A 6,107-nucleotide genomic window follows, 5' to 3' on the forward strand; every position below is an offset into this window, starting at 1 on the left:
ATTTGGTGGGAACTAGTCTTCTCTCAGAGCTTGAATTTGGAAGCCCATTTGGAGGTGGGCTTGCTGTAACGCCTCCTGAGGTGATGAGCAATTGGTTTTGCAGCATTATTAGCATCTACATACAGCTCTTGGAAATATGAGACTTTTCTGAAAACATTCTCTCAGATCTGTGCTTTTCTAAAGTAAAATCCATGCACATACAGAGAGCTGTACACCATTATCCACCCTATTTGGGGATCTAATTGCAGCTTCAGTGATATTCATCCTGCTCAGGGTGTTATTCATGAAGATTAAAACACTTGCATTGCCTGCTCCAGCACCAAGATCCCTTCCACTAGAATACTGAAGTACTAACCCATAACTCCTAACGAAACTGTTATTTCTCTTTATATTATACAATGAGAAGTTCTCAATTTCTTACAATCTCACATTACCAGAACAAGAACACTTCATGTTGGTCAAGTCAAACAGGCCTAGTGCTGCTCCACTGTTACCACATTAAATCTGGAATAACATAATTGTGGCTTTTGCTACGCAGGAGAAAGTTCTGTAACACACAGAACACTTCTCACTTTATTGTCCAGTGTTTCCTATGCAGAAGTTGCCTAAGAACAAATCTGCACGACACAAAGTGAAAGACCACAGTTTCCATGAAGAACCAGACAGATCGACAAAAGCACTATGCACTCATACAAAAGCAGAAAATGCAATCCCCTCCTGAGATATGACAGGCACAGGATGCAAGCACTTACTAGAAGGCAGCACATGCTCAGGACACACGGGACATACGTAACAATGCCTGAAAGCTTATCCTTCCCCCCAGACAGAGGGAAAGCACGTAGCACACAAACACCCCGCCTAGTACTTCCAAAAAGCACTAAACTCCTGACAGATTATGCAGCGCAGTGTTCACACACAGGATTTCCAGACATCCACGAACTGCAAAAAATAGCAACTGCACCGAAGAGAGTTCACCTGTTAAAGCCACAAAATATATAGAGACACGCTTGTAATATTTGCAACATTAGAGCTACAAAGTCCTTGAAGTCATCCTGGACAAAATCTGAAGACTAAGTAAGAAAATATGTCCAGGAACACCTTGAAAGTTAGCTCTGTGAATAAGGGAGAAAGCCTAGAATGTGCAGTCGGCTTTTTATTATCCATTAGTGGGCTCATTAGTGGGTCAGGATGTATGAAGAAACAGGCAGGTAAAACCACAATTGATACAGCATGAAAAATATCACTAGCCAGAGCACTGCCTGGTACCGATGACTTCAGTTCTGCAACATGCATAGCTCAGTATTACTTTCCAGTCTGGGACAGAGAGGGAAGTTGGAGCATGGCTAATCCACTGCCTGAATTCTTCAGCCAGTGATAATCAATGGCTGTCTGCATAGGTTTTGTCAGAAAGGATATGTGCAGATGGAAAGCATAAAATTACTGAAGCAGTATGGATAAATGAGAGAGCTTTCTGTAAAAACATACCCATTTATATTCCCAACAAAAATGTATATTTTTGAATATTTGTGGAGAAAATAAGCTTTAAAAAACTTGCTTCTACAGACAAGTGGAGTGAAGAATGCATATTGATCATACACAGGGGGAAAAGAGTGCAATGACTTCATCAGACCATTGGGTGATTTTGGCTGGCTAAGGAACAGAGGGTTTTTTTTTTTTTCTTTCCCTGCAGTTGTTTTCTATGCAGTCTTCAGCCACCCTGCAATGGAATTAACATGACACCATGCTGTGAAACAAGGAAGTACTATGCATGCATTCCCTATTAGAGAATTCATAGAATTCCCAGGAAATGAACAGCACATCTACCTACTTGAATTTCATGTAATTCAGGGAATTTCACTCTTCTCTATACCTCTCAAGACTGTTATAGAGGATTGCATCTTTATTTTTCAAGCCTTTAGGCTGCAACAAGATGTGCTGTCAAGGATTTTAGATGCACAGACTTCTCAGTTGCAGTACATAGAGGTCAGGTTCCAAATGCAAACATCCCATTGCAAGCTAATGTGGTTTAAACTTGAGAAAATATTTCAGGATTTTCCCCACTTCCTTTTTCCTCAAGGTTATTGAAAAATCACATTAAATTATGCTCTTTGGCTTTTAAACTTTTATTGGAAAAGATAGATATATTTATGCACTTATGTTCAAAATTAGCTTTTACAGGATAATTTTACTTAAACATTAGTAATTGTTGAGTGACATTGCCACATTTGATTAATTGTTAAGTAGGAATGTAGATTATATTAAGGCATAGGAATATCTGAATTTACAACAATATTTAAAAAAATAATAGCATGCAGTTCCATAATTAACTGTGAGGTTTTCAGAATTTTTTTGATTGTGCATGTATTCTGCAAACCCTCCTGTTTTTCAAGTTTACAATAATTTTATATGGAACAAACTAGTAAAAACTCCAAGTGCATATACACACACTCCAAGTGCATATACAATTACTTTTTATATTTAATCAAGAAAAGCCTAAGCCTGATTGCTCCAAGGCAGTTTCACAACCTGCAGGGAGTCAGGACTGCTTCTCTGTGTGTGTTACTAGGAGCCCTGCTGATCTTCCACTGCAAAAAGTTTCTTTGCTGCTGTCATTGTGTCAGCACTCACTGAAACTGTAAGAGAACAAACTCAGGCACTTTGTTACTGATATAAAAGAGTTAAGTAACACACAGATCAGTCATAGTGCCAAAGCCTTTCTGTAGTAGATAGACAGTGGGCAAGATTGCTCTAGAAGCAAATGTTTTAGACAGTTCCTTGTGCTGCACAATTGCCAAAACAGGCCTGTTCCCTACCAGAGTAGGAGGTTTGCAGCATGCCCTCACTGCATCAATGAGAAGGGAAACCAGGCTCATGACCAGCTGCACCAGTGGGTACTACATGATGCCAAAACACAAGATCTGGTGGGGCAGAGGACTTGGACCACTGACATCTGGGCTATGTGCTGCCCATTACTGCTTGCTTTGAAGGCAATGCAGCAGCTACCTCACTGCACCATGAAGTCCTCTACCTACAGATCTGGGTAAGCTTCCTCCTCCCCCCACCACACACATACGTGCTTGTCAATACAACAGGACAGTACACCCCCGTACAGAAAAGAAACTAAGGGTATTGAAAATAACAGCAGTGTTCTAAAGTTTTTACTCATTTGCAAGGGAAAAGGAGGTACACAAACTGTGTTCAGCTAAACTCTCTGTGAAGCAAAACTCTCTGAATTACAGGATAAATCAGGAACAAAATTGTTTTATTAAGTCACAATGTAAGCTATATTAAGCAAAGAAAAAAATTCCCAGACATCAGTAGAACTCTTGTTAAACCCAGAAAAGGCAATGTAGAGACAGAATAAAAGCTTTATTCTTATCCTACCTCAGTAAAACAAAGGTATAAGAACACATCTCCTCTTTGCTCTGCTTGAAGTCAGACCACCCTGTGATGAGTTTAAGCCAGTGTTATATCTATGCCTTCAGCGGACCTTTGAAGATGTAGCAGAATCTTTATTATTCCTGCAGTGTGTAAGGGCTATGCATAGTCAATCCCCATAATGGATCCACAGCATGAAACACATTTCAGTCAAAAGAAATACTTTCACAGTTCTCTTTTATGAAAAGGAAAGGAATATATCTATCTACCAGAAGCTGTATATTTGCTTTACTTTAAATCTCATGCAACAAACTAGAAAAGAAAAAAAAAAAAGGGCACAGTTTACTCTGGTCTAAAAACAACCTTTCCTATTTATAAAATCAGAGCTGTTAGAACAGCTTAGAGCACAAATTAAGCCAGCACATATTTTCAGACATTTAGAAACACTTCTTTTCTACTGCAGAGATGTAAAAGCACTTCAAAAAGCTAAGAATTTGCAGCTGTAAGGACTGGAGAGGGATGAGGGTTATGAGGTTGCCTATTCCGTAAGTTCTTGTCCCAGCTAGTCTGTACTTTTAAGATGCAAAAGGTCCAACTTAAAAACACCTGATGACATAGGCTTATATTGAAAATGCTGAAAGAGCCCATCTGTCCCATGCCAACATCAGCAAACACCAGTTCAAGCCACATGTATGCTCACACTTGAACACTGAGGGGCTTCAGTTTTCTAGGTGTCTGGTCAAGCAGGGGATACCTGTGCCCTCAGTGCAGTGGTACAGACCTAGAGAAATGAGTCAGTCACCTTTACCCAATCTCTATTCCAGTTCCCCAGAACCGTATCCCGTTGCTGCCACAGGCAATCGGGAGCAATGCTCAAGCCTCTCGTTTCAAGGACAAAGAGGCAGCACTCAGCTTGCAGTCAATACTTCAGAGCTCTGGGTCGGAGGAGGGAAAGAGCAAAATAAACAGAAAACTTGCGTTTTACTTAGCCAGCATCTGCTATGAAGATGATGAAAATTATGACGAGATATTAAGTGAAGGTCACGAGGCTTATCTAAGACTATAGGGGGAGAAAAACAGATGGGGAGGGGGAGGGAGAGAGAGAGAGAGGGAGAGAGCACGAGCACTGCAGCAAAGAAGCTATGCTCAGCCAATATATGCCGGCACTTACCATAAAAATAGAAAGATCCAAAGAGAATCAGATTAAGGATCCTTTTTGTCTCTCTTCAATACAAAGATTTCCACATGAAGCTCTGAACACAGCTGTCCAGGGAAAAAGCAAGGTAATATGATGATACACAGAAAACACTAACACACAAACGGTAAGTCCTTTCACAGCCTTCAAAAGCCTGCAAGCAGTTTGTGCCGAAAAACCAAAGGTAAGAAGTCTGAAGATGACTCCTACATAACACTGCAGCTAAACCAGACTGCCGGATTTCCAGTCACTCACACCTCACTGTTTTCATCTTCGTCCTCTCACCATTACTTACATCCTAGAGGTGGGCTTGGGGGTGGGGATAAGAGATTTCTCCTCCAAGTGGAAAGGATCACAGAAGCAGAATCAGCATTTGTCATCAGTCGCTGGGAGTACCCAATCAGAGGACCTGCGGCGTGGCAGCGTGACAGCTGTCCAAGGCAGGGCAGCCCGACGCGTCAGCTGCCGGCACGGTGCTGCCTTGGGGCTTCTCTGCTTCACAGCCCCAGCCCCAGCCCCAGCAAGGATTCCTGCACCCATGGACAGACAAACTGCCTTCGTGCACTGTGCCTGCTCCTCCGAGCAGCAGCGCTCAGAAAGCCACAGGCTTTTCTGGGTTGCTGTTCCGACAGGCTGCTGGCACAGCTCTGCACTCGTACAGAGGTAAGAAAAGTTTGGAGGTTTGAATATCAGTGTCATTTAACTTGAAATTTTATTAGCCGGTACCTTCCCTATATAAAACATACATTAATTGTTGCTTCCTCTTCAAAGGCATCTTTTTGAAGAAAAAAGAAATCTGTAAGAGATTTTACAGCATGGTCTCGTTGTGAACTGCCTTGTTAGAGCCAGTGCTGGTTTTGACACGACATCACAGACCCCAGACAGCATCAAATCCCCAGAAAACACACAACCAAAGTTCCTCTCCCTGCACCTGCCAAGATGACAGCTGGATTAAAAGTTTTGTTGCTTTCAAAAATACAATTTGACACCAAAAAAAAGATTTAAAAAAGACCAAAAACCAGACCTCTACTTAATTTTCAATAAGGATATCCAGGGTCTGGAGAGAAATACTTATAGGGTATTTAAAGCATTCAACCAATTCACACAGTAAAGTGATGCAGCAGATTTAAAGCTGCCAAGCACTGTAACTTTCAGGGGATGTTCCCGATTCTAAGATACAAATGGCTGCATTTGACTATGGGGGAGAAATTATTCTGATTCTACTCACAAAGCAGTCCACAGTGGAGGAAACCTAAATACAGCATGGAAGTTTGTGTTTACTTAAAGCAGACACTCTGCCAGAAGAAAAAGTTAGATGCTTACCTTTTCAAAGCATTTTTAGAACAGTCAGTCCCCAATTTCTGCTGCATCACAAAGTAATCATGAATACCATTCATCAGAAGATGAAAAGGCTGTGTAGTGTAAGGGGGGAGCATGGGGAAAACAGGCAACAAAGCATTCCCAGCAGTGGTACCCATACTACTTGATCAGTATCAAGTACTTGTAGATCGCACCAGGTAACAACATAAGCCTA

General features: G+C 41.4%; 1 protein-coding gene across 7 annotated transcripts in view; it reads right to left on the minus strand.

Moving 5' to 3' along the window:
* Window positions 1-5,358, minus strand: part of ANO4 (anoctamin 4) — a 178,298-nt gene extending 172,940 nt beyond the window's left edge. For 6 of the 7 annotated variants that reach the window (XM_017737972.1, XM_017737971.1, XM_017737973.1 and 3 more), the window contains exon 1: window positions 4,550-5,358. The gene's annotated coding sequence lies outside the window, so the exon portion shown is untranslated. The remainder of the gene's footprint in view (window positions 1-4,549) is intronic. The other variant, XM_017737967.1, reaches the window with a different exon arrangement.
* Window positions 5,359-6,107: the final 749 nt, after the last annotated feature.

The sequence above is a fragment of the Corvus brachyrhynchos genome, unplaced genomic scaffold (assembly GCF_000691975.1).
Source record: "Corvus brachyrhynchos isolate BGI_N302 unplaced genomic scaffold, ASM69197v1 scaffold56, whole genome shotgun sequence".
Taxonomy (NCBI): Eukaryota; Metazoa; Chordata; class Aves; order Passeriformes; family Corvidae; genus Corvus; species Corvus brachyrhynchos.